Here is a 26,902-nt window from a genome sequence, read left to right on the forward strand (position 1 = left end):
TTTAATTTTAATAGTAGTTTTTAGTTTTTAGAGATACAGCGCAGAAACAGGCCCTTCGGCCCACCGAGTCCGTGACCGACCCGTACATTACCACTACCCTGCACACACTAGGGACAATTTACCCATGCACCAAGCCAATTAACCTACAAACCTGTACATCTTTGGAGTGTGGGAGTAAACTACAGACCTCGGAGAAAACCCACGTGGTCACGGGAAGAACGTACAAACTCCGTACAGACAGCACCCGTAGTCAGGATAAAACCCTTGGTCTCCGGTGTTGCAAGCGCTGTAAGGCAGCAACTCTGCCGCTGTGCTACTGTGCCCCCCTTAATCTAAGTCATTTCTATATATCCCAAACAGCAGAGGTCCCTGGATGGATGTGAGGGAGGAGGTGTAGGGACAGGTGTTACATCTCCTGCAGCTGCAGTGGGAAATACCTGTGGAGGAGGTACTTTGTGTAGCAATGTTACAAAACTTACCTTCAGCGGCGCTGCAGTTCTGCCACTGGCCGTGCACGTGACTTTGGTGCCGTTGAGGGGAGGAGTGGGGGCGGGATTAAAGTCCAGTATTTCTACTGCTTATCGGAGGCGGACTTCCTCGGGCTGCTAGCTGCTGAAGTATAATCGATCCGACTTCCATTCATGATTTTTTTTTAAATCGTGAGAATTTAATAATTATATTAAAATAAAAAGCGACTTCTAACGCCCTCAACGCCTACAACGTGATGGATCGCAAGAACGGGACAAAACAAGTCGTCTATTTTACATATAAACTTGCTTCTTGGGATGGCTTTAATGTAATTTTACGTTGCGAAAATGTTATTTGGGCCCCATACGAACCAGCAGGGTTTTTCCTGCCGATATGGAGTTCAAATTCACCGCAAATGCAACGTTCCAATCGATCGCGTTCCAGAAAAACCCGCTCGCAAGATGATTTAAATGCTCTTTTGTTTGGACAATCATGTCTAAATCGTCTATATTTTGTATCTATCCATAGTCAATATTTTTATACTAAATATCAGTTTTAGTCCCATGTATTGTGCAAAAAAATAATAATTTTGATTATATTGAGTGGATGTTTCTAGATTAATTTATGGGAATTAAACATTAAATTCCTTCCATCTGGCATATACGTTCGTGACAGTGAGATTTAAAATCATGTTATATTGTGAATTTTTGTGTGAATGGGATTAGTTTGTTATTTGGATACTTAGGCTACTTTAAAAAAAAATCATTTTCTTAAGAAATGGAATCTATAGGACATTGTTAATGGGAAAGTAGTGGGCAGAAAGGCATGTCATGTGTGGTTTGAAGAGCAAAAACTTGTAGTTTACAATGCCAAAATTGAAAAGTTGAGGAAAAACAAGGTGTACAGAGTTGCTTATTGGTTACAATCTGAGGAGTATCATGATGCTACTGATTATGATATGCCAATGTACCAGCTAGCAACTGATCTTCTACATAAAGAAGATGTTGCTAGAAATTGTAATTTATTTACCTATTTGTTATGGGTTTACGGCATATAATACAATAATATTAAAGTTCTGATCTTGAGAATATTACATTTTTGAATTTTCAAGGCAGTCTGGGTGTTTATTACTATTTCCGTCACAACGGTCAATTTTGTAATTAGCTACAATTAGGTAATTAACTAATTATATGCTTTAATTTCAGGTCATCCAAGTAAGATGTTTTATATTTGTTTCAGAATGCTTCAATCTATAATAACTGAAAATTTCATTGTTCTCTTGATTTTTAAGAAAGTTATGGGCTTTTGACTGTCCTCGATCACAGCTTTTGTGTTAAGTCAATGGAAAAGCAATAGGGAACAAGATGCTAATTTCCGAGTAATAAAATGGCCATAACTTTTTTAATACTGAAGATATGAAACTGAATTAGGTGTCAAATTAAATTTCTTTTTATGCTTTATCTGATGGGATAAATTGCAGACTTGATTTTTTAAATCTCAAAATGTTGTAACATTGCTACTTTGTGTGGGATGAGAACAGTGGAAAGGTGAGGGAAGGGTTAAAGAGGCAAGGGAAGGGGGGAAGTCACCCTTGTTTCCAAAGGATGGCCTGAGAACAAAACACGAATTAACAAAATTAAATTCAAGGATTTTTTTTTAGTTGAGAGATAAATCGAGCAAACAGGCTCTTCGGCCCATCGAGTCCGCACTGACCTGCAATCCACGAACATTAACATTACCCTACACATACTGGGGACAATTTAACATTTTACACCAAGTTAATGCACCTACATACCTGTACGCCTTTGGAGCGTGTGAGGAAACAGAAGATCTCGGAGAAAACCCACGCTGGTTACGGGGAGAACGTAAAACTTCATACAGACAGCGCCCGTAGTCGGGATAGAACCTGGGTCTCTGGCGCTGGAAGGCAGTTGCTCTACCGCTGCGCCACCGCGCCGTCCCTGAAATGTAAAAGAGAAAAGTTTGGAACCATAAACCATCTTCCATTTGGCAGAAAGTGCATAATCACGCGTTAGTAAATTGTAAAATAAAACTTAAAAAGCACCAGATTATAAACGGTACTTCAGAAATGATTGGCAACATAATTGATTGTCTGAAGAGCAGTTAACAACATAATCATAAGTATGACCTAATTCAAGCCTCCCTGTCGGTGCTCTTTCATAATACACACACTATTTTTGTGCATGATTAGAGCTCTCACCTTCGTCCCACAATGTGTGTACTGAACATGATGCCAAGACCAGTGGCGGACTGCGTCTAAAAATATTGGTTGCCAGGAGACAAAGGGGGCCCACTTCATCAGGGGCCCACTTGATATAGAGGGCCCACTTCACCAGGGGCCCACTTGCCATCGGGCAAGCTGACACCCTGGCCAGTCCGCAACTGTCTTGGCCCAAGACCATCGCTTATCTACCTGCATACAATCCACATCCCTCCAATATTCATCCATATGCCCATTCAAAACTCCCTGAAATGCCACTATCGTATCTGCCTTAACCACCAACCATGGCAGCGCGTTCCAGGCACTTACTACCATCTGTGTAAAAAGGTTACCCCGAACATCTCGTCTGAAGAAGGGTCTCAACCCGAAACCGTCACCCGTTTCTTCTCTCCAGAGATGCTGCCTGTCCCGCTGAGTTCTTCCAGCTTTCTGTGTCTATCTTTCCCCTCACCTTAAGGCTATGCCCTCTAGTATTTACATTTTCCATCCCGGGAAAAAGGTTCTGACTGTCTACCCTGTCTATGCCTCTCATAATTCTATATACCTCTATCACTTAATCATGTACTTAATCTATGAACCAATGTTGTATAACGTTAGTACCTCCACCAATGTAAAGCACTTTGGTCAACAAGAGTTGTTTTTTTAATGTGCTATAGAAATAAAAATGACTTGACTTGACTTGACTCTATCAGGTTTTCCCACAACCTTTTGCAAACCAGAGAAAATAATACGTCTGAATAACCACTCCAAGTTGCTAATACACCTAATCGAGGACCATTCCAGTTGTTTTGTTTTGTTTAGTTTAGTTAGAGACACAGCGCAGAAACAGGCCTTTCGACCCACTGGTTCTGCGCTGGCCAGTGATCCCCGCACATTAGCACTACCCTGCACACACTAGGGACAATTTACACTCATGCCAAGCCAATTAACCTACAAACCTAGACATCTGTGGAGTGTGGGAGGAAACCGAACATCTCGGAGAAAATCCACACAGGTCACGGGGATAACGTACAAACTCTGTACAGACAAGCACCCGTAGTCGGGATGGAACCCGGGACTCCAGCGCTGCATTCGCTGTAAGGCAGCAACTCTACTGCTGCGCCATCGAGCCGCCAGTAAACCACCTCTGCACACTTTCCAAAGTCTCCACAACCTTCCTGTAATGGGGCGACCAGAACTACACGCAATACTCCAAATGGGACCGAACCAAAGTCTTAGGGAGTTGCATCGTGACTTCCTGACTCTTATAATGTCCCGACCTATGAAAGCAATGTGAGGTTGAGGGGACACTTAATAGAAGTATATACAATTATGAGAGGCATTCTGAAAGGCCTCTCCCACTTAGGAGACCTAAACAGCAACCTCTGTTGACCTTATCCGCCACCCAAACAAAAATCAAGGTCGAGGTGACCTGCAACCTCCTACCACCTCCCAGGAATATGTTGAAAACCTTCCTCGACTATGAAGAAACCTCCTTCGACCTCCCTTCATTACCTTCGACTAACGTCGCAACCGGCTTCGACTAGACCTGCGATAAAAAAATTATCGATTTTTAAAACGGCAACCTATTTTTAGCCGAGGCCGGTTTTAATCATGATGAAAAAATAGCAGCAACCTAGATGAAGCCTCCACCGCGCGGAAACCACTTTCGACCATTAGGGAGAGTGGCCAAAACCTCCGGTGACCTCATGGAAATCTTGGGTGGCGGGCAAGGTCACCAGAGGTTGCTGTTTAGGTCTCCTAAGTGGGACAGGGGCTTAAGGGTAGATGTCAGAACCTTTTGCCCAGTGTGCAATTATCCAACACTAGAATGCATGGCTATAAGGTGAGAGAGGGAAAGTTTCATGAGACGTGGGGCAAGTTATTTTACACAGAGAGTGGTGGGGACCTGGAACTCACTGCCAGGTGTGGGGGAGGAGGCAGATACGGTAGTGGCACATGTAAGAAAAAGGCACATGGAAGTGCAGGGAATAGAGGGATTTGGATCATGTGCAGGCGGATTAGATCAGTTTAACTTGGCATCATGTTTTGCACAAACATTGTGGGCCGAAGGGCCAGTTTCTGTGCTGAGTGGTTCAATGTTCCATACCATATGCCTTCTTTATCACTCCATCTACTTATTTTGCCAACTTCAGGGAGTTTTGGTCATGCTATTAATTATATTGTTTCTCCTGACATTTGGTGTCCATGCCTGCAACACCTCACATTTTTGTTTAGTTTAGTTTAGTTTAGAGATATAGCGTGGAAACAGGCCCTTCGACCCACCGGGTTCGCACCGACCAGCAATCCCCGCACAGTAACATTACCCTACACACACCAGGGACAATTTACATTTATACCAAGTCAAATAACCTACAAACCTGTACGTCTTTGGAGCGTGGGAGGAAACCGGAGATCTCGGAGAAAACTCACGCAGGTCATGGGGAGAACGTACAAACTCCGTACAGACAAGCACCTGTAGTCAGGATCGAACCCGGGTCTCTGGCGCTGTGAAGCAGTGACTCTACCGCTGCGCCACCGTGCCATCACACCACACGAGACACATGAAGGCCATAGACATCTTGAATCACTAAAATGTGTGGAAAGACATAACCATAATAATGTTTTCTTTGTTGAAAGTCATATCGCCATAGATGATGATAGACACCTCGTGCATGGGATTCACAGCTGAACAATATCCCCAAGCGAATTCATGTTGATGATGGCTGAGCATTCAGGGAATGATCGGTAATGTTAATTATTACCCTCGGGGCTGGAGAATGAAAGAGAGGAAGTTGAGTTTCAGTTGAGTACAGTCTTGATGAGGCCACATCTGGAAATGCATTCAGCTTTCAGCACTGCACTTTGGCAAGTATACCTGGGCTTCGGAACATAAAGTCACCAGAATCATTTCAAGGCTTAAAGGGCCAACCTATGAGCTAATTCTGTATAAAATTAAAATCTTGTAGAAGATTGGGGTTTGTTATTAGGTCGTAAGATCATACACGATAGGAGCAGAATTAGGCCATTCGGCCCATTAAGTCTACTCTGCCATTCAATCATGGCTGATCGATCTCTCCCCCTCAACCCCATTCTCCTGCCTTCTCCCCATAATCCCTGACATCCGTACTAATCAAGAATCTTTCTATCTCTGCCTTAAAAATATCCACTGACTTGGTCTCCTCAGCCTTCTGTGAAAAAGAATTCCACAGATTCACCTCCCTCTGACTAAAGAAACTCCTCCTCTGATTATTCTCATCCGAAGAATTTTACAGGTCAAGTCAAGTCAAATCAAGTCAAGAGTCAAGAGAGTTTATTCTCATGTGTCCCAGATAGGACAATGAAATTCTTGCTTCGCTTTAGCACAACAGAATATAGTAGGCGTGAATACAGAACAGATCAGTGTGTCCATATACCATTATATAAATATATACACACATGAATAAATAAGCAGATGAAGTGCAAATAAACAGATAATGGTCTATTAATGTTCAGAGATTTGTTTCAGTTGAGTTTAATAGCCTGATGGCTGTGGGGAAGGTGCTATTCCTGAACCTGGACGTTGCAGTCTTCAGGCTCCTGTACCTTCTACCTAAAGGTAGCGGGGAGATGAGTGTCAAAGGATGTGGGTAGCATCGGCACAGAGAAATATTTCTCATCACAGGGAAAACAGAAACTTTCATTTAAAAGTAGAGTGCAGATTTAGGAGAGAGATGAGAAAGCTTTGTCCTATCATACATAGGAAAAGTACAGCACAGCAAATTTATTTTCCGAACATAATACCACACTCCTCCATTTAAGGGCGGCACAGTGGCGCAGCGGTAGAGTTGCTGCCTTGCAGTGCTTGCAGCGCCAGGCACACTGGTTCGATCCCGACTACTGGTGCTGTATGTACGGAGTTTGTACGTTCTCCCCGTGACCACGTGGGTTTTCTCCGAGATCATCGGTTTTCCTTCCACACTCCAAAGGTGTATAGGTTTGTAGGTTAATTGGCTTGGTACAAATATAAATTGTCCCTAGTGTGTGTAGGTAGTACTAGTGTGCAGGGACCGCTGGTCGGTGCGGACTCGGTGGGCCGAAGGGCCTGTTTCCGCGCTGTATCTCTAAGCTAAAGTAGACTAAAAGTTCCCTGCATTTCCAAGTGCCTATTTCAAAGCCACTTCAACACCAGTATCGTACCTGCCTCTAACACCACCTCTAGCAGATTATTCTCGAGAATATATAGAGGCCCCTACATGGGAGAGGACTTGATCTAATCTTAGGAAACTGGGAGGCAAGTGGATGAAGTGTTAGTGGATGAGCCTTCTGGGACCAGCGACCAGCATTCTATGAGCTTTAAGATAGTTATGGTTAAAGACAGGACAGGGCAGGCCCATAAGTTAAAAGAAGGGTCTCGACCCGAAATGTCACCCATTCCTTCTCTCCAGAGATGCTGCCTGTCCCGCTGAGTTACTCCAGCATTTTGTGTCTAACTTCAGTTAAAATTCAAAATTGGGGCAAGGCCAACATTGAAGGAATTAGTCAGTAACTTGCTCCTAGTTGATTGGAGCAAGTTGCTTGCAGGAAAAGGAGCATCTGGAAAGTGGGATGTTTTTAAAAGTGTGCTGGCAAGAGTTCAGGGCACGCATATTCCTGTTAGAGTAGCAGGCAGGCTTAGGGTTGCCAACTTTCTCACTCCCAAATAAGGGACAAAAGGTCAAAATACGGGACAAATCCCGACCGGCATTTCGTTGACCGACTCGGCCATGGCTGGGTGAATGATGAGTTGGCCCGGGTGCTGGACTGCACACAAAGCCCAGCCGTCAGGCCAGTCCGGCACCCCATCCAACTCATGAACCGATGATCGGCCATGAGAAAGGAGGGGTGGTGGTGTCGGCCGTAAGCGAAGGTCCGTAGGTCGGACAGTTGGCCGGGCTGCCGACCGACGGGGCCACGGGCGAGGCTCTGCTGCTGCACTCCATGGGCTGCACTACGCTGGGACGGGTGAGGCGGGGCCGGACGTGGCACTCTGACCCGACAGCCCCCTCGACCCGAGTAGCAGCCGTCAAATACGGGACAAGGGCGGTCCCGTATAGGACAAACCAATTTAGCCCAATATACGGGATGTCCCGGCTAATATGGGACAGGTGGCAACCTTAGCCGATCTGGTTGCTGAGAGAAACTGAGGCTCTGGTCACGAATAAGAGGAGGCAAGGGAGAGATAAATGCAGCTGCGAACAAGCGTGTCCCTGGAGATGTTTCAGGGAATGAAACATAAACCAAAGGAATAGTTAGATCTCAATCCGGGTGTTGAGCAGCCAGGTTGTTGTCTCTGCGGCAATGTCTGCCAGACCCTGAGCTCCATTTGGTGGGTGGTAGAGCGGTCACCCAGAGATGACATGGTTGGCTGTCTGTAGCTTGACGGTGACTAGGTGGTAGGTTGTTGTAGACATTGTCGTAGACATTGTCCGAGGGGGGTCCAGTCGCCGGTTTTTCGGCGACCTACTACGACTATGATAGTCGCGGCAGTTGCCGAAAAAATCACCTAAGTGGGACAAGCCCATTACTAACTAACTCATCAACATTCATGTCCAAGTTCTTTATATAGAATCACAAACAACAGAGGTCCCAGCACAAATCCCTGCGGAACTCCACTGGTCATTGAGCTTCAGCCTGAATATTATCCCAACATTACAATCTTCTTCAGTGAACCAGTTCTGAATCCATACAACCACATCACTTGCATATGCATCCACACACATTGATCATCTTTGTTACATTGTTAAAACAAACTCCGTTGGTAGGACAAAACATCTCATAAAAATCCCAGTTGACTGTCCCTAATTAGCTCATTCTTTTCCAAATCTGAGTAAATCTAACCCAAGGAATCCTCACCAAAAGACTGTACCACTGCAGTGAGCTCAGCAGCTTACCATGGACTGTTTACCCTCCTACCATCCGGGAGGCACTACAGGTCTCTCTGTTGCCGGATCAGCAGGTCCAGGAACAGCTTCTTCCCGGCGGCTGTCACTCTACTCAACAACGTACCTCGGTGACTGCCAATCACCCCCCCCCCCGGACACTCCTCCCACAGGAAAAACACTATGTCTGTATATATGCTAATGTAAATATTTATTCAAATCATATGCTATTTCGCTCTTCCAGGGAGATGCTAAATGCATTTCGTTGTCTCTGTACTGTACACTGACAATGACAATTAAAGTTGAATCTGAATCTGAATCTGAATCTGAATCTTATAATTCCCTGAATTTTCCCTAGTTCCCTTCTTAAACCAAGGTACACCATTGCCTATGCTCCAGTCCTCTGGGGTCTCACCTGTGACTAGAGAAGCTGCAAAGATCTTCTTGCAGGCTCCTACAGATGCGCCGTGGAAAGCATTTTATCGGGATGCATCGCAGCTTGGTTTGGGAGCAGCTCCATCCAAGACCGCATGAAATGGCAGAGAATCGTGGAAGCAGCCCAGACCATCACACAAACTAATGCCCCATCCATTGACTCCATTTACACCTCACGCCACCTCGGCAAGGCCAGCAGCATAATCAAGGACGTGTTGCACCCTGGCCACTCCCTCTTCTCCCCTCTCCCATCGGACAAAAGGTATAGAAGTGTGAAAACACACACCACCTGATTCAGGGACAGTTTCTTCCCAGCTGTTATCAGGCAACGGAATCATCCTACCACAACCAGAGAGCAGTGCTGAACTACCATCTACCTCTATGATGTTCCCCGGACTATCCTTGATCGGGCTTTGCTGGCTTTACCTTGCACTAAATGTTCTTCCCTTTATCATGCATCTATACACTGTAAATGGCTTGATTGTAATCATATATTGTCTTCCCACTGACGGGTTAGCACACAACAAAAGCTTCTCATTCTACATCTGTGCAGATGACAATAAATTAAACTAACCAACGAACCAACGAACCAACGAACCAACTAACTAACTAACTAACTAACATCTTAATAACCAGAGATTGATCCCTTAGGACCCTAATGATTTATAGATTCTTATCTTTGGAGTTTGGAGTTTGATCTTTATTTTACAGATAACAGTTGTTGAACTGAATATAGTAAGATTCGAGAAACTAGAACTACCAGCTGACCTTTATGAGAGAGGGTTGGGAGCGGAGGACACGTAATCCCTCAACGTAACTCCTCATAAAATAAAGATCAAACTTCAAACTGGTAAGTTCTCTTTTAATCTTACTACTTTACTTCGGAGTCACGTGAGTGACTACGTGAAGATTTCAAAGCTCTGTGATTTCATGCCGTGGACACGAGTCTATGCGTCACACACTGCATCAATTGACCAGGGATGAGTGAAATTTAATAAGCATGACATAGATTTTAAACATGCTGATGCTTTTTAATGACGAAATGATAATCATAGTAATCCCACTCAGCCAGGAGGAATTATAAAACAGAACCTTAAAATAGAGTTGGCAAATAGCCCCGGTCTGGCAATGGGTTAGTTTTAACACATTTGGAAATTTGCTTGTTTGACCATCCTGCAGCCGCTAATATGTGGTCCAGCGAAACATCCATAACCCTCGCTGCTGATGTTGTTGCAGCTCTGGTGGAGTGAGATTTGAAAACATCAGTGTTCACTCCTGCACAAGCCAAAACCCGTTTTAATCACCTGGGAACGGTCTATACTGATACCTACATATGAGATTTTTTGGGGGGGTTTTTTTGTAACTAACAAACATTGCTAGTTCAGAGCCTCTAATGCTCTAGGTGAGATAATGACTCTTGTAGATGTGTGACCACAAACAACCAAAGGTCCATGGGGTATGCCATGAAACTAGTTTGAGACCTGACGCCCCCAGTCTACTCTGCAAGACTAAGTCATGAACATAAAGTATCATATTATTTGCAGATGTAACCATCCTGGCCAGTTGTAGCTTATGCAACGACTGGACCCGTTGCGTTGAACCCAGCACCATGAGGATAACCACTTTGTAAGTGTTTTCGACCGAGGACAGGGATGTAGCTGGAGCCCTCCGGCGACACAGCATCAGCAGGACACAAACACCCCATATCTCCGAGTACCTGGGCCTGGGGAATTTGAGTTGAAGATACCCTTCATAATCTGGATACCAGAGGTTGAGACCCGACAGCATGGTGTCCCGACCCCAACAGGAACTATGATGACAAGGCACTTCTGGCACAATTTATAGCACTATAACTCCATCTCTCGTGAAATATAGCTTTGAGAGGAATTCCAAGACATCTGTTATACGTACCGTGTCATTCGATATATTGGACTGTAAACAGAACACTTCCCATTCCTTGATATGGAAGATGTACTGTTTCTTGGTACTATCTCCTCAGGCCACTGTGATTACATCCACCGTACAATCTGACAGTCCGTACCCCAGGAAAGGTGTTCTCATAGTCTGTAAACCAACAATTTGATTCGCTCATGCAGAGGATGGTTCTCCCCAGTCACGGGGTGAGCCAGCAGATTTCTGCATTTGGGAACAGCCATAAAAGGCTCTGTTATCATTCCCAGTATGAGTGGACCCGGTGCTGGAATTTAAGCACCGACTGATGAGGCAAAATGGAGGAAAGACATAAAGAACATTCCTCCCCAGTGTAGCGAGAATGCATCCATCGCCACTGCCCCTGAGAATGGCCGCCATGCCAGATACTTTTGTAACTGGTGATTGAGACTAGATGCAAACAAATCGATATTTGGTGTTCCATCGAGCCACCATGTCATTAAATACTTTGTGATCCAACATCCATTCTGTGTTGTCATTGATTTACGTGATGATACACCAGCGCCAAATGAGGTTAGGTAAGCTTATCACAGGATATTGACTTGATTGCACCCATGTGATTAATATATGCCACCACCGTAGTGTGTCAACTTGTAGTTGAGCATACAGATATGCATATTCGCACAATAACCCTTTAACCTATAGAATGCACCTAGTGGCTTTAGGTAGTTGATACCATATAACTGAGGGATTGGTAATTCATGCACATCCCATCCGCCTCTGTGACTAGAGATGGGATAGTAATTTCCCATCTTTGAGCACTAGCATCAGTTTGTAATATAACTGAATGTTTAATGACCAAGAGTACTGGAGCAATGCTGAATACTGTTTGTTCATCATTGTAACTTTATAGCTTCAGCTGGTAATAGCACAGGTCTGTTAACAATGACCTACATGGTACTTGAGAGCTTGCTCCTTTGCATGATGTAAGTTGTGATAATGCAAAGGCCCCAATCATGCAGCTGAAAAAGAGCCACTAAATTGTCAATTACACTGGCCACTTGATGAAATAAACAACCAGATTGTTACAAGCTTTCATTAATTCTAATCTCTTGCCCCAGGGCGGAGTCTCAGACAATTAATATAGTTAAAGGTAAATTGCAATCTATAACTCCAGTTGGTCAACTTAAATTCAACTGGATGGATGAGAAACCCCAATTTCTCAAATAATAGTTTTGCGGCTGAAACAGCTAATTTAGCAAGATTCAGCGTTTTTAGAATATCATCCAGATAGGCTATAAATATGTATTTTCGAGCGAGCAGCCCAAGCACTGGCTTGGTAATTTGGTAAATAACCTGGGAGCTGAAGTTAGCCCATTTCGCAATGCTTTAACTGCTATCATTGCCCATCCAGCTAAATTTCAAATATCTCCAGTGAACCCTGTGAATGGGAACTGAATAGCATGCATCTTTGAGATCGATGCATGCCATAAAGTATCCTGTGGTAATCCGTTGTTAGACAGTAACAAAGTTTCCCATTCTAAAAAGTCTATACTGCACATGTGAATGTGAGTTAATCAAGGGTGATCAGACCTCATCCATCAATCTGATGTTATTCGTCGACATTCATGCAAAACAAGTGTAATCTATTACCAATTCGTAACTAGTCCACACACCCCGTGTTTCGGAAAGAACCAGACCCACCTACCTCCACGGTTACCGTGGTCTTATGGTAAGCCCAAAGGCCCCCGATGCGGGTTCTGTTTCCGTCCTCAGGTTCAAATTCCATCCTTGAATTGGAGGATAGGATTGCTCGGGTGCGTGGATTGCACATTTTCTCTCGGGCCGGCTTAGCATTGGCCTAAAAGACCTCTGCCCAGAGAATCAGCTTTCAAGCTGCCACCAGCTTCAATGAACCACTTACTGCCGATGGAGGCATAGGGGTGTTGTCGCCGTAAATGGTGAGGCTTTTGCTCATCGTAGGTACCTTGACTAGTCCGACAGCTTTACTTCCTTGTCCAGGTTTTTTACCTGTTTGGCTAGGTCTTCTCCAAGGAGAAGATTCGATGGCTAGACATTGCTGGCCTCGCCATCCATAGTCTCCCCAGATAGCGCTGTTCACTGCCGGCACTTTGTTCCTGTAATGATGTGACGTGAGGTCACTGATGCTTACCAAGCTTGTAATGTGAGGGGAACTCTGGCCCCAGGTTTTCTGCCATAGGCTGGAAGCCAACTTTGCCGTGCAGCGGCTCCTCCGTTTGTGTGGATATCGCAACCCTTGATGCCATGACAGAATTCTTGAACCTCACGCATGCACTCCAGTATGTTTCACGGACATACTTCCGAGTTTGGAGTCAGTCACACACTGACTGCCTACGCTCCCCTCTTCAGAGAGGGAGATATAATGCAGCCCTGTACCAGGTGCTGCTGCAGGTCATCGACATGACCTGCGCTGATATGGCCCCATCCACGGACCATATCAGGATGGAGCATCTCCTCAGTTGGGATGAATGCCCTGCGGACACATCCATGCTCCACCTGGGTAAACGTCCGAGGATGTACCCATGGAGGGGAACCCTCCTTTTTTCTTCCCTACGCTCCCCTCCTCAGAGAGGGAGATATAATACAGCACTGCACCAGGCACTGCCGCGGGCCCCCGAGACCTGCGCTGATATGATTCCATTCCTTGGAGTATATCATGGTGGAGCATCTTTCCCATGAGATGCTCTATCCGAGAAAAACGTCCGAAGGCGCTCCCCACTGCAGGAGGCAAATCCTCCCGGCCGGGCTCATCCGAGTCAACCGGCTTGTCGAGCCGGGTCTCCCCACGGAGCCGGGTCTCCCCACGGAGCCGGGATTCCCCACGGTCTCCCAAGCCGGGTTTCCCCATGGAGACAGGATTAGACCCTGGACTGTCTTCCAGCAGGAACTCTGTAAAAGAGCTTCCTGCAATACAAAAAGCACAACCTGAAAAATAAGTTTGAAACTTACCTTCAGGTTTAAAACTTACCGCTGGAGGAGTGACTGGCCTGCCAGCCAGTCGTGCACCATGCGTTAGACGTAATGATGCGCATGCGGGCTGGCGAGTTCTTCACGTAGTCACTCACAGTCCGAAGTAAAATGCTCTTCAAGAGCATCAGTGCCAACTCATTTTTGATTTCAAAAGCCCTTGCATATCAGTATTCTCCACACTGATCTACCTGTCCTCCATGTCCTGCTCCTGGGTGAACATAGATGCAAAGCACTGTTCAGTACCAGGCCAACATCCTCGGTCTCCTAGTATACATTAGCTCCTTTATCCATGAGCAGTCCCACCTTCTCCCTGGTTACCCTATTGCTTTAAATGAAGGTATAAAAATCTGATTCTCTCTCCCTCTCCCTCTCCCTCTCCCTCTCCCTCTCCCTCTCCCTCTCTCCCTCTCCTCTCCCCTCCCTCTCCCTCTCCCTCTCCCTCTCCCTCTCCCTCTCCCTCTCCCTCTCCCTCTCCCTCTCCCTCTCCCTCTCCCCTCCCTCTCCCTCTCCCTCTCCCTCTCCCTCTCTCCCTCTTTCTCACCCCCATTAACAAAGTTCCCCGTGGACCATAGAACATAAACAGTAGAGCAGAAGGTAGGGGTCTTTGTTCCCACAATGTCTGTGCCGAGCATGATGCCAAGACAATATAATCCACATCCCTCCATTCCTTGCAAATCCGTGTGCCTTTCCAAAAGTTTCATCAATGCTACTATTGTATCAGCCTCCACCACTGCCTCCAGTAATACATTCCAGGCACTCAGCAATGTGTACAAATCTGCCCCACACAACTCCTTTAAACTTTGCCCCTCTCACCTTACAACTGTGCCCTCTAATATTTAATTTTTCAATGCTGTTAAAGTTCATGCCGTTAATTGTATATCTGATTTGACCTCTCAAAGTGCAGCACTTCACACTTGCTTGGATTAAACTCCATCTGCCATTGTTACCGCCCATTTGTGTCGTTGATCTATTTGCCACTGCATACCATGGCAGCCTTCCACACAATCCACCACCCCAGCAATCTAGGTGTCATCTGCAAGCCTACTAACCAAACTGTAGATTGGTTATTGCATGTGAACCAATCACAGTAGAAATAGCATCAGTAACCCCACCTTACTGTATGCTTTATACTAACACCCTCTTCCTTCACTGGTCATTCTTGGAAGCGGTAACAATGAACTAACAACTAACAACCTGCTGTACCGCTATACTATGTGTACAGATTAAAGATGACTTTGAATTCCAGACTGTGTAACTTGCTTATTTACATGATGTCAGAAGGGGGATGTTAGTAGGCAGTATAGGATGTAGTGTCAGGCGGTCCACTACTGCAGGGCCAAGTCGTCCGTTGGCAAACTACTTTAGGAAATTCCCGTCTAGGTTGCGTTGTTGGCCCGTCCAAGGAACCCCGCTCCTACCTTGTCGACGTCGATGGCGCTTTGTACCTACGGAGCTCCCAACACTTGCTGTCTGTAAAGGAACCATGTCCTCCACCAGCCGATCCTTTCGCTCCTCCTTTATTGTTCCAGCCGTCTGCTGCCTTGGCCACCGCCAGTCCCAGCGTGTCCCGTTCTCCACCGCGACCGACGACTCTAACTAACAACAACCCTGCTGCTTTCTCACTTCCGGGTTCACTGCCTCGCTCTGCCACTAACTTTTCTGGTGAGGAGGGTGAGGGGTTGTTCCGTACGCATTAGTAGACTGCCTGACAGATACGGCAAGTATGTTTAAACTCTGAAGACGCATGTGTGTTTAACTATATTCGCTCTTTACGGGAAAGGATGTAGATTGGTTATTGCATGTGAACCAATCACAGTAGAAATAGCATCAGTAACCCCACCTTACTGTAGGCTTTATACTAACACCCACTTCCTACACTGGGCAGTCTTGGAAGCGGTAAAGATGAACTAACAATTAACAACCTGCTGGACCGCTATACTATGTGTACAGATTAAAGATGACGTTGAACTCCAGACTGTGTAACTTGCTTATTTACACAAACCATCTACTTTTACCTCATTGTCATTTACGATCAGTCTGAAGAATGTTTTCGGCCCGAAACGTTGCCTATTTCCTTTGCTCCATAGATGCTTCTGCACCCGCTGAGTTTCTCCAGCTTTTTTTTTGTCTACCCCCGTGTCATTTATATTCAGGTATACTGTATGTATGAAGGTAGGGTGGGAAAGGTTGACTTGCCTAGCAGGGGTACAGGCCCATTTGAATACTCATTAAGTATTAAGAATGGATGCGTTTTTATTTAAGTGTATAATATGTTTGTCATTCTAACCCCACAGCCCCCTCTCTCCCAACAAAAGCGGTTACATTTTAATACCTATTACATCCCCGCAAGGAAATTTCACCATTAAGATCGACACAAAAAGCTGGAGTAACTCAGTGGGTCAGGCATGGCACATGGGTGAGAGTTGGGAGTGAGAACTTTGCGAGAGCATCTCTGGAGAAAAGGAATAGGTGACGTTTCGGGTCGAGACCCTGCATTCTTCAGCTTAGAAATCCTTTAAAACCGAGATGAGTGGAACTTTTTTCACACAGAGAGTGGGTGAATCTTGGAACTCTTCAGACTGAGAGTCGGTTCCCCCTCCTATTGGTACGGAACATTTACATTTTTCAGCTTGAAATTGTGCAATATGGTGCATACTGTAGCGAGTCTTATAACTTACACTTGAATGCAATATATATGCTTTTAATTGGATTGGAGTTTTTTTGAAAGGGGGGAGGCTGTGCGATCACTGATCACTGGCCTTGGGGGTACCCGATGAGGGAGTGGAGCAACCGAGTGGTAGTGTAGCTGGGACATGTTGGTGGGTGTGGGCAAGTTGCGCCGAAGGGCCTGTTTTCACACTGTATGACTACATTATACCTCCACCATGCATGAATGCTTCAAAATCAAGTGATCGAGTTTTATTGCCATATACTCAAGCATAGAAACATAGAAAATAGGTGCAGGAATAGGCCATTCGTCCCTTCGAGCCAGCACTGCCATTCAATATGATCATAGTTATTCATCTAAAATCAGTACCTCTTTCCTGTTTTTTCCCCATATCCCTTGATGTCGTTAGCCCCAAGAACTAAATGTAACTCTCTCTTGAAAACACTTTTTCTCACACAGAGTTGTGAGTCTGTGGAATTTTCTGCCTCAGAGGGCGGTGGAGGCCGGTTCTCTGGGTGCTTTCAAGAGAGAGCTAGATAGGGCTCTTAAAAATAGCAGTCAGGGGATATGAGGAGAAGGCAGGAACAGGGTACTGATTGTGGATGATCAGCCATGATCACATTGAATGGCGGTGCTGGCTCGAAGGGCCGAATGGCCTACTCCTGCACATATTGTCTATTGTCTATTGTCTATTGCTGCAAACATTCAACTCATTTATAAGCAGACAAATGCTACAAGTAACCACTGCTGGTATTGCAAATCCTACCGTAAAGCATGCAAGAGGACAAGCACTTTATATGCAGAACAGTGAAAGCAAACTTTTTTTCACGGGGTCTGAATTGTTCAGAAGACTTTCAAAATACTGTTTATGGAACAAGTGATTTCTTAAGTCCACTGTTTCCTTATCTGCTTCCTTTCATGTTCCTTAGAATTGCATATTGTGACAGAGCTGCCAATAGTGCAATAAAGCATTTGCCACAGGATGTAACTGGAGTTAGTCTGCAAACACAGACAAACACATTGAAGGTCTTATCAATGTGCATGCAGTGTGTGCTATGACACAACGCTATGTGCAACAGCTGACTTAGGAAATGGAAGGTGAATTCAGGCTATTCACAGTTGCGTGAAAAAAAGACATTTAATAAGATGCATGTGAATGGGTACAAGCATGAACACCATTGTTCAGTTCAACATGAATTCAGACAAAAGCCCGTCGGTTGTCGGGGGAAAAAAAAGGTTTTGCTAATATTACTTGGCAGACTTCCAGCCTGGGGAAAGCCAACATGTCTTATTCCATGCCAGATTAAACATTGTGCACAGCACGTATACCAGTACCGCTCTAATTGAGCAGCAGTGAAGCACAATAAGAGAGTTATAGTCTGAAAACTGTTTCAAGTAGCAGCCTTCGCTTTTTCTTTATCTATTCGTGAAAATACATCGCAGAGAAAACTGTCAAATTGTCTGACGTTTTTACCTTTGCTTTCTGAGTAAGATTTCTTTAACTATTAACGGGGCTGAACACAACAAAACGATTCAACATGTACAGTGCAAACGATTCAAGGGTTTAACGTAGTTATGTCGAGCTGTCACTAAGTACATGCCCTTGCTATATACAGCCCCAATGTCAGTGTGACTTAGAGGGCTATTGGGAACCATATAAGGTACATGTGCACTCAACAGCTCTCCCACCATTTGTGGCTATGATCCTGTGACACGGAAATGCATGTCAGCCGCACAGCCAGCTCGTCCGCTCAGTTAAACGTGTTGTTTCCAAGCCATCACCGAGAAGTACATGTGTAGGAAGGAACTGCAGATGCCAGTTTAAGCAGTAGATAGATACAAAAAGCTGGAGCAACTCAGAGGGACAGGCAGTATCTCTGGAGGGAAGGAATGGGGTGACGTTTTGGGCCGACACGTCTGAAGAAGGGTCTCGACCCGAAACGTCACCATTTCTTTCTCTCCAGTGGTGCTGCCTGTGTTACTCCAGCTTTCCGTGCCTCTCTTCACCAAAAAGTACACGTCTGATTTCCAGTACTACAAGGGTATTTATTTTCAGATGGAGAAGATGAGATGAGCTAGTTTTCTGCCTTTGTTTAATGCTGTGCATTCCATGTTAGTTTTCAGACAGGACATGTGTTCAATCTCTGTATAACGGTGATTGAGAGGGCTGCCTTTCCCCGAGGTACCGCATTGCAGCTCATATAACAACCTCCTGTGCATTGACTATGCATTGGCTACACACACACACTGTCATACTTCTAAAACATCATTACTTAGCTAAGGATTTCCTGACATTATAAAATTGACCAAAAATGCTTTGTTCATCATGAGATGTTGCAGTTTGTCTGAAGTTAGGGAAAGGCGCATTGATAAAGATTTCCTTAAGTTAGCAGTAAAAGGAGACTTGGTTTCTTGCGCTTTTAGAGACTTAAGTATAACGCCAATGTTTCAGTTTATAAATCCTGCGTGTCACGCAGGCATAATAAGTCAAGGGGTATGGGGAGAAGGCAGGAATGGGGTACTGATTGTGGATGATCAGCCATGATCACAGTGAATGGCTCGAAGGGCCAAATGGCCCTCTCTTGCACCTCTTGTCCATTGCCTATTGAATACTGAATACTTTATTATCCCGTGTAACAGGTCAGGGTGTGAGTCTTTGCGTGCATACCCAAGGTATGTAAATAGTCTTTACATAAAGGGCGCCGACAATGTTACAGAGCATCCAGGTCCTCTTTTGTTTACCCCCCCCGCCCCCCCTTCTCCCCTCCACCCTACCCCTCCCCCACGGCGCCCCCTCTCCCCCATGCCGGGTCCCCCTTGTTCTTCCCCCTGTATCTGTACACTAGAGTGTCGTTGGCAGCGGCACCCACATTTTAAAACCCTTCACCACCCTCAACCTTGGCAGCCAGGTTATACCATACCAAATCGGCTTTCTTCTGCAGCTCACCTCCAAATCTGTCTTTGGCAGCTGCCAGTAAGACTAGTTCGGGGGAGACAAGGACAGGATGGCAGCTTTAGCCACTGGGGCTCGTATATTATTTCACCGGAGTCCGCAGAAGTGAATTGGTACGTGGCAGGCTGTGTTGGCTGTGCCATGTGAGGAGTTTGTGAGTGTGTGGTTGAAAACGTCCTAGCCATTCCAAGCCAAGAGTAATTGCAGTCCTGTTTCCATTATGAGACCCTAACTTCCATACTGGATACGATTTATTGCCTGAAGTAGCCAAAAACTATGAGCATTTGGCAATGGATTCGTTTTCAAAGTCAGTGTAAATCGACCCCATGCCATCTTCAACATAATTACAATTCCACTGACTTCCAGCATGCAGAATCTGAAGCAACTGGTAATGTCAATGTACATTTATGTACCAGCATTTTTGTTTGATCTTCAAAAGGTTGTGTTTACATTTGAGCTTGCGTCATTTGCCCGGTGAAAGAAGGAGAATTGTTGGGAAGTTCATGATATTCACCCTTCTTCAATTTGTTTCAGTAGAACGATTGTCCCCATAATTAGAACTTGATACAATTCCTTCACTGTGAAAAAGTAAACCTGCCGCAGAGGCATGAAACCAGTCACAGAGGCACGAATGGTCCGAAGAAGAGTCTCGACCCGAAACGTCACCCATTCCTTCTCTACAGAGGTGCTCCCTGTCCCGCTGAGTTACTCCAGCATTTTGTGTCTATCAACAGAGGCAGGAATACCTGCCAAGCTGTTGTAGTGCAGCACACAACTCTGAGCACTGAAACAGCTCACAGCTGTACACATCTACTTATGTCAGAAGCTGTGGTAGTCTGAAGGGTCCCCACCCAAAAAGTTGCCCACCCACCTTCTCCAGAGATGATGCCTGACCCGCTGAGTTACTGCACCATTTAATGTTTTTTTTTGTCAACTAGCATATGAAGAACCCGAAACGTTACCCATTCCTTCCATCCAGAGACGCTGCCTATTTTCTATTTTGTGTCTATCTTCTATGCAGTTCCTTGTGTATAGCTGTTTTATTCTGATGGCTTTTCCATACGACGACACTTAAGGTTATAAGTGATATAAGGTCATAGCAGAATTAGGTCATTCTGCCCATCAAGTCTACTCCGTCATTCAATCATGGCTGATCTATCTCTCAATCTTAACCCCATTCTCCTTCCTTCTCCCCATAACCCCTGACACCTGAACTATTCAAGAATCTATTTATTTCTGCCTGAAAAATATCTATTCATGGCCTTCACAGCCTTCTGTGGGAATGAATCCCACAGATTCACCACCCTCTGACTAAAGAAATTCCTCCTCATCTCCTTCCTAAAGGAACGTCCTTGAATTTTGAGTCTACGACCTCTGGTCCTAGACTGTCCCACTAATGGAACCATCTACTCCACATCCACTCTATCCAAGCACTTCCCTATACGGTACATTTCAATGAGGTCCCCCCTATCTTTCCAATAACAAACTATGAGCAGTTCATACAATGAAATAAGTGTAAGCCAGCAAGAAACAGTAGCTATTTAATGAAGCAGTAAAATATACATAAAACGTGTAACTAAATCTTACATTCAAGTGTTTAGTTTAGTTTAGTTTAGAGATACAGCGCGGAAACAGGCCCTTCCGCCCACCTTGTCCACGCCGACCAGCGATCCCCGCACATTAACACCATCCTACACCCACTGGGGACAATTTTTACATTTACACCAAGCCAATTAACCTACAAACCTGTACGACTTTGGAGTGTGGGAGGAAACCAAAGATCTCGGAGAAAACCCACGCAGGTCACGGGGGGAACATACAAACTCCGTACAGACAGAACCCGTAGCCGGGATCGAACCCGGGTCTCTGGCGCTGCATTCGCTGCAAAAATCTTGTCACGATTCTACCCTTTCTCCCATGGCAGGAACGGGCCCAGAGACTACTAAACCTCTCTCTATGATTAGGGGATCTTATAAAATTCCGACAACTATATTTCCATGATCATGAAGGCAGGCAGCAGCTCTACCGCTGCGTCACCGTGGAATTGGAATTGAAATTGAAATAAAGTTCACTTTACTTTTTCTTCTGTTTGATCATTGCAAATAACATCATTTTTACTTGACAAATGTCCTGAATTAAGTAAGTTAGAGCAAAAGTTAAGAAGGGTCTCTAGCCACAACAAAGCCTACCCATTTCCACCACAGATGTCGCCTGGCCCGCTGAGTTATACCACCTCTTTGTGTTTTGAGTCAATGTTACATGCTGAGTTTCTCTAGCATTTTTGTGTACCTTCGATCTTCCAGCATCTGCAGTTCCTTCTTGAACACTATGAAAGTAAGCATGCAGGTATAGCAGGCAGTGAAGAAACTGATTGGAATGTTGACCTTCTTAACAAGATGAGTTGAATATAGGAGCAAAGAGGTCCTTCTGCAGTTGTACAGAGCCGCAGTGAGACCACACCTGGAGTATTGTGTGCAGTTTGGGTCTCCAAATTTGAGAAAGGACATTTTTGCTATTGAGGGAGTGCAGCATAGGTTCACAAGGTTAATTCCCAGGATGACAGGACTGTCATATGCTGAGAGAATGGCAGGGCTGGGCTTGTATACTCTGGAATTTAGAAGGATGAGAGGAGATTTTAAAGAAACATATAAGATTATTAAGGGTTTGAACTCACTAGAGGCAGGAAACATGTTCCTGATGTTGGGGCAGTCCAGAACCAGGGGCCACAGTTTAAGAATAAGGGGCAAGCCATTTAGAACGGAGATGAGGAAACACTTTTTCACACAGAGAGTTGTGAGTCTGTGGAATTCTCTGCCTCAGAGGGTGGTGGAGGCTGCTTCTTTGGATACTTTCAAGAGAGAGCTAGATAGGTCTCTTAAAGATAGTGGAGTCAGGGGATATGTGGAGAAGGCAGGAACGGGGTACTGATTGCGGATAATCAGCCATGATCACATTGAATGGCGGTGCTGGCTCGAAGGGCCAAATGGCCTACTCCTGCACCTATTGTCTATTGTATGACACTCACAGCACAGAAATAGGCCCTTTGGTCTACCTTCCCCATGCCAACCAAATTGACCGTCTGGGCTAGTCCCATTAGCCTGCATGGGGCACATAAAGAACAAGAAGGCAAAGGCTGAAAGTGAGAGGGGAAAGATCTTACAGGCTGACTTTAATGCTGCCCATTTTCACTCAATGTCTGGAATGTGAAAGTCCTATTAAAAGATATATATTGCTTGTTACTTCTGGATTGTTGGTGACAAGTGCTGTGCTGCAAGCATTTTACAAGGACTTGTAAATAATCTTGAACATTGGCCGATTCTCAAGGTTCATACCCACTTCTGACATTGTGACGGAAGCAAGGTCATTGATGAAGCTGCATATGGATGCCCAGCGCAAATTGGAGGAGCAGCACCTCATATTTCCCTTGGGCAGCTTGCACCCCAGCAGTATGAACATTGACTTCTCTAACTTCAAGTAGCGCTTGCTTGCCCTCTTTCTCCATCCCTTCCCCCTTCACAGTTCCCCAACCAGTCTTACTGTCTCTGTTGTTACCTTCTCCCAGCTAACAATGATCTATTCTACATTTTCCTTGATCTCCATTTCCTTTGTCCTGTTTTCACACCTTACACTTCCTTATCTATGTACTTACTTGTCAATGTACCGCCCACTTCCCTGGGACCAGTCTGAAGAAGGGTCTTGTCCCGAAACGTCACCCATTCCTTCTCTCCAGAGATGATACCTGCCCCGCAGAGTTACTCCAGCATTTTGTGTTCAAGGCTCATATGAGAGTGGGCTGATTTTAATGCTTCTTCGATTTTATGCCTACCTTTGTAAAACAAAAGTATCTGGGTTTGCTCACAATACCACAAAAACATAAGTGAGGCACGGTGGCGCAGTGGTAGAGTTGCTGCCTTACAGCGCTTGCAGAATGACTTTAATGCTGCCCATAAATAGAATTTAGAGACCCGGGTTCGATCCCACCTACGGGTGCTTGTCTGTACAGAGCTTGTACGTTCTGGGCTAGCTGATTTGATGTTGTATTCTGCATACACTGTGTAGGAAGCAAATGCTGCTTGAAACCAAAGATAGACACGAAAAGCTGGAGAAACACAGCGGGTCAAAGAGCATCTCTGGAGAAAAGGAATAGGTGACGTCTTGGGCTGAGACCCACCTTCAGTCTGAGAATCTGTAATCTGAAGAAGGATCTTGACCTGAAACGTCATCCCATTCCTTCTCTCCAGAGATGCTGCCTGTCCCGCTGAGTTACTCCAGTTTCTTGTGTCTATCTTTGGTTTAAACCAGCATTTGCAGTTCCTTCCTACACAGAGTATGGAGACTGCTACATCAAATTAGCTAGAGCAACAATAAGACAATAAGATTTGAAATATTGAAGTGTCAGGGAAAAGTTCTTCATAGTAAATGGTTAATTTTGTGTTTTTAATTTGAAGTTATTTTTGTACAAAACTAATTTTCGGTTCATTTCCTTGCAGTTTTGCCATATTAAAGAGTTGTTCTCCACTTCTCATCTCAATAACAGGCAAGATGAAAAATCCCATACAATCCTTAATAGGGAGATGCCAATAAATGCTGCAGATATGCAGCAAGTACTAGTTTCATTGTAAATAGCATTCCCATTGCATATAACAATAATACGCCTCGATAGGGCTCATAAGGATAGCGGAGTCAGGGGATATGCGGAGAAGGCAGGAACGGGGTACTGATTGGGGTTGATCAGCCATGATCACATTGAATGGCTGTGCTGGCTCGAAGGGCCGAATGACCTACTCCAGCACCTATTGTCTATTGTCTATTGTCTTTAACACACTCATGACTCTTTATTGACTTTTAAACCATGGTATTTAAATCCAATCAAGTCAGCTTCCAACATGGTCACATAGTTATAAGAATTAGGAAGCCAATATGGCCCACTGATCTCCAAATGATCTACTGCCCCCTTTCTTGAGGGGAAATCGCTGCTAACAAAAGCAGTGGTATCAATTGAATATCGAATTGAAACCAACTGAATATCTGTAGCAAACACTGCAAGGCAGCAACACCACTGCTGTGCCACCGTGCAGCCCTAGCACCATGCTGTATGTACAGTACTCGATCCTATGTTTTATTAAGGTGAATATATCCCTCGGGCCTGATGTGATCTATCTCAGGCTATTGATGGGGCAAGAGAGAGATTGTGAGAGCCTTAGTGAAAATCTTTGCATCTTTTCAAGCCACGAACAAAGTCCTTGAGGAATGGAGAACAGCTAATGTTGTTGATTTGTTTCAGAGAATCCAGGGGATTATATTCCGGTGGTAGGGACTCCATTGGAGAGGATTCTTCAGAATAGGAGTTACTCCCTTTTAGAAGAGAATGGGTTAGTTCGGATTGTCATGGATTTGTAAGTGGCAGGACATGTCTTCCTAACTTGTTAATGTATAATGATAAATCCCTTAACAGCATTGATATAGAGAAGGATTTTGGGGCCATTGTTCCTAAATCTGGCGACACATGTAGATAGAGTATTTCAATAGGCATGTGGTATGCTTGCCTTCAGTGGCTGGGGCATTGGTATAACAGTGTACATTTATACGCACACTGAACTTAATTTTCTCATTTATTATATTGTTGACAGTGTTCTATGTTTACATATTCTGTATAAGACTATTGTTGTTCTATCTGGGACACACGACAATGAAACACTCTTGACTCTAGACTCTTCCTCCTGCCCCCCCCCCCCCACCCTCACATTGTAAGTTATTGGGGCAAACCCTCCAAAATTATGGAAGAACTCGGATAAGGACATGGATATTTTAAAAAGACAGATTTACTGGCTGCAACGAAAAAACCCCCAATCCACAAACCTGTCTGGTCTGTGGACTTGGGCATCACACAAATATGCGAATGATGTGGACAGGAAAGGCTGAGACGGAGATAACGAGATTATCTTGGATACACAAAGGAAGGAACCAAGCCTCAGCAGACGGTGGTAAACAGGCCAGCCCAAGCTCAATCACCATCTTGGATGACCCATCCATCGAGACAATAGGAACCCATCCAGGCGATGGGATAACGATCAGGCTGAGGGATCATGACATCAGCAAACCCCTTATCATCGGAAGCCTATTGTTCATGCCAGATCAAAACTGGGAATCATCAAAAGAACCCTTTTATCCAGAGGACCACCTGGGGGTTTCAAAGGAAGTTCAGGTATAAAACAGGAGTCAAGCCAGAACTCTTTCTCTTTTTCTGCTCTGCTGGACGGCTCGTGAGACCAACTGTAAGTACCCCAGTGACCTGGTGAAATTCCCAAAATAGGATAGAGGTTGTGAAGAAGGGGAAAGGGGTTGTACTTGCAAGTAAAATTGTGTAAAGTAAGTTTTACGACGTGCCCGATAGTTTTCCGTCCATAGTCTTAGTTTAAAGCATAAGTTTAGCCACGTATTATGTAGTGTTGGTGAGATTCGATTTCTCATTGTTTAATAAAGCCTGTAAATTTTAGACTTGCTTTGAGTCCATCTTGGTTTCTGTTTTCCCTCATCAGCACACTCTGGTCAATTCAACCTTTTATCATATCCCACCATAATTCCGAGGTCTAGAACCTAGGGGAATCCCTTTTGTTGTATTCTCTCTCTTGGAAACCGCTCGAGTGGAGTGGTGGCCGTTTGACCCTCCGACAAGGGAGAGAATAACTCGGGCAGTTGGGCCCGAAGGGAAATAAAGGGAAACGCAAAACCCCTACAACATCAGTCTGAAGAAGGGTTTCGGCCCGAAACGTTGCCTATTTCCTTCACTTCATAGATGCTGCCTCACCCGCTGAGTTTCTCCAGCATTTTTGTCCATCTTGACTCTAGACTCTTGAACTAGATTGAGTTTTTCAAGGAGGTGACGAAGGTGATCGATGAGAGTAGACTCTTTTATCTTTCGATGAAGACCCCACGAGATATTAAGATGCATTGGATCAACATTGACTTGGTTGTATGGATTCCGAACTGGCTTACTGATAGGAGGCAGAGAGTTGTGGTGGAAGGGCAATATTCAGGCTGGAGGTCTGTGACCAGTGGACAACACAGGGATCTGTGCTGGGACCTCGTTACCTATGTACTATATAAATGACTTATAATTCATAGACAACGAGGTCACAGCACAGAAAAGTACTCTTTCACGTGCCATCAATTCCTCTCTACCAAATTCTCTTGAAACTCACTTATACCGAAAACACTTTACAGTCCCCAATTACGCTACCAAGCAGCAGGTCTTAGGACGTGGGAAGAAGACACAGAGGAAAAACATACACATTCTATGCAGAACAGCATCTAGTGAGGAATGACCCATGGTGTCGGAACTGTACAATAACCTA

The sequence above is a fragment of the Leucoraja erinacea genome, chromosome 2 (assembly GCF_028641065.1).
Source record: "Leucoraja erinacea ecotype New England chromosome 2, Leri_hhj_1, whole genome shotgun sequence".
NCBI lineage: Eukaryota > Metazoa > Chordata > Chondrichthyes > Rajiformes > Rajidae > Leucoraja > Leucoraja erinaceus.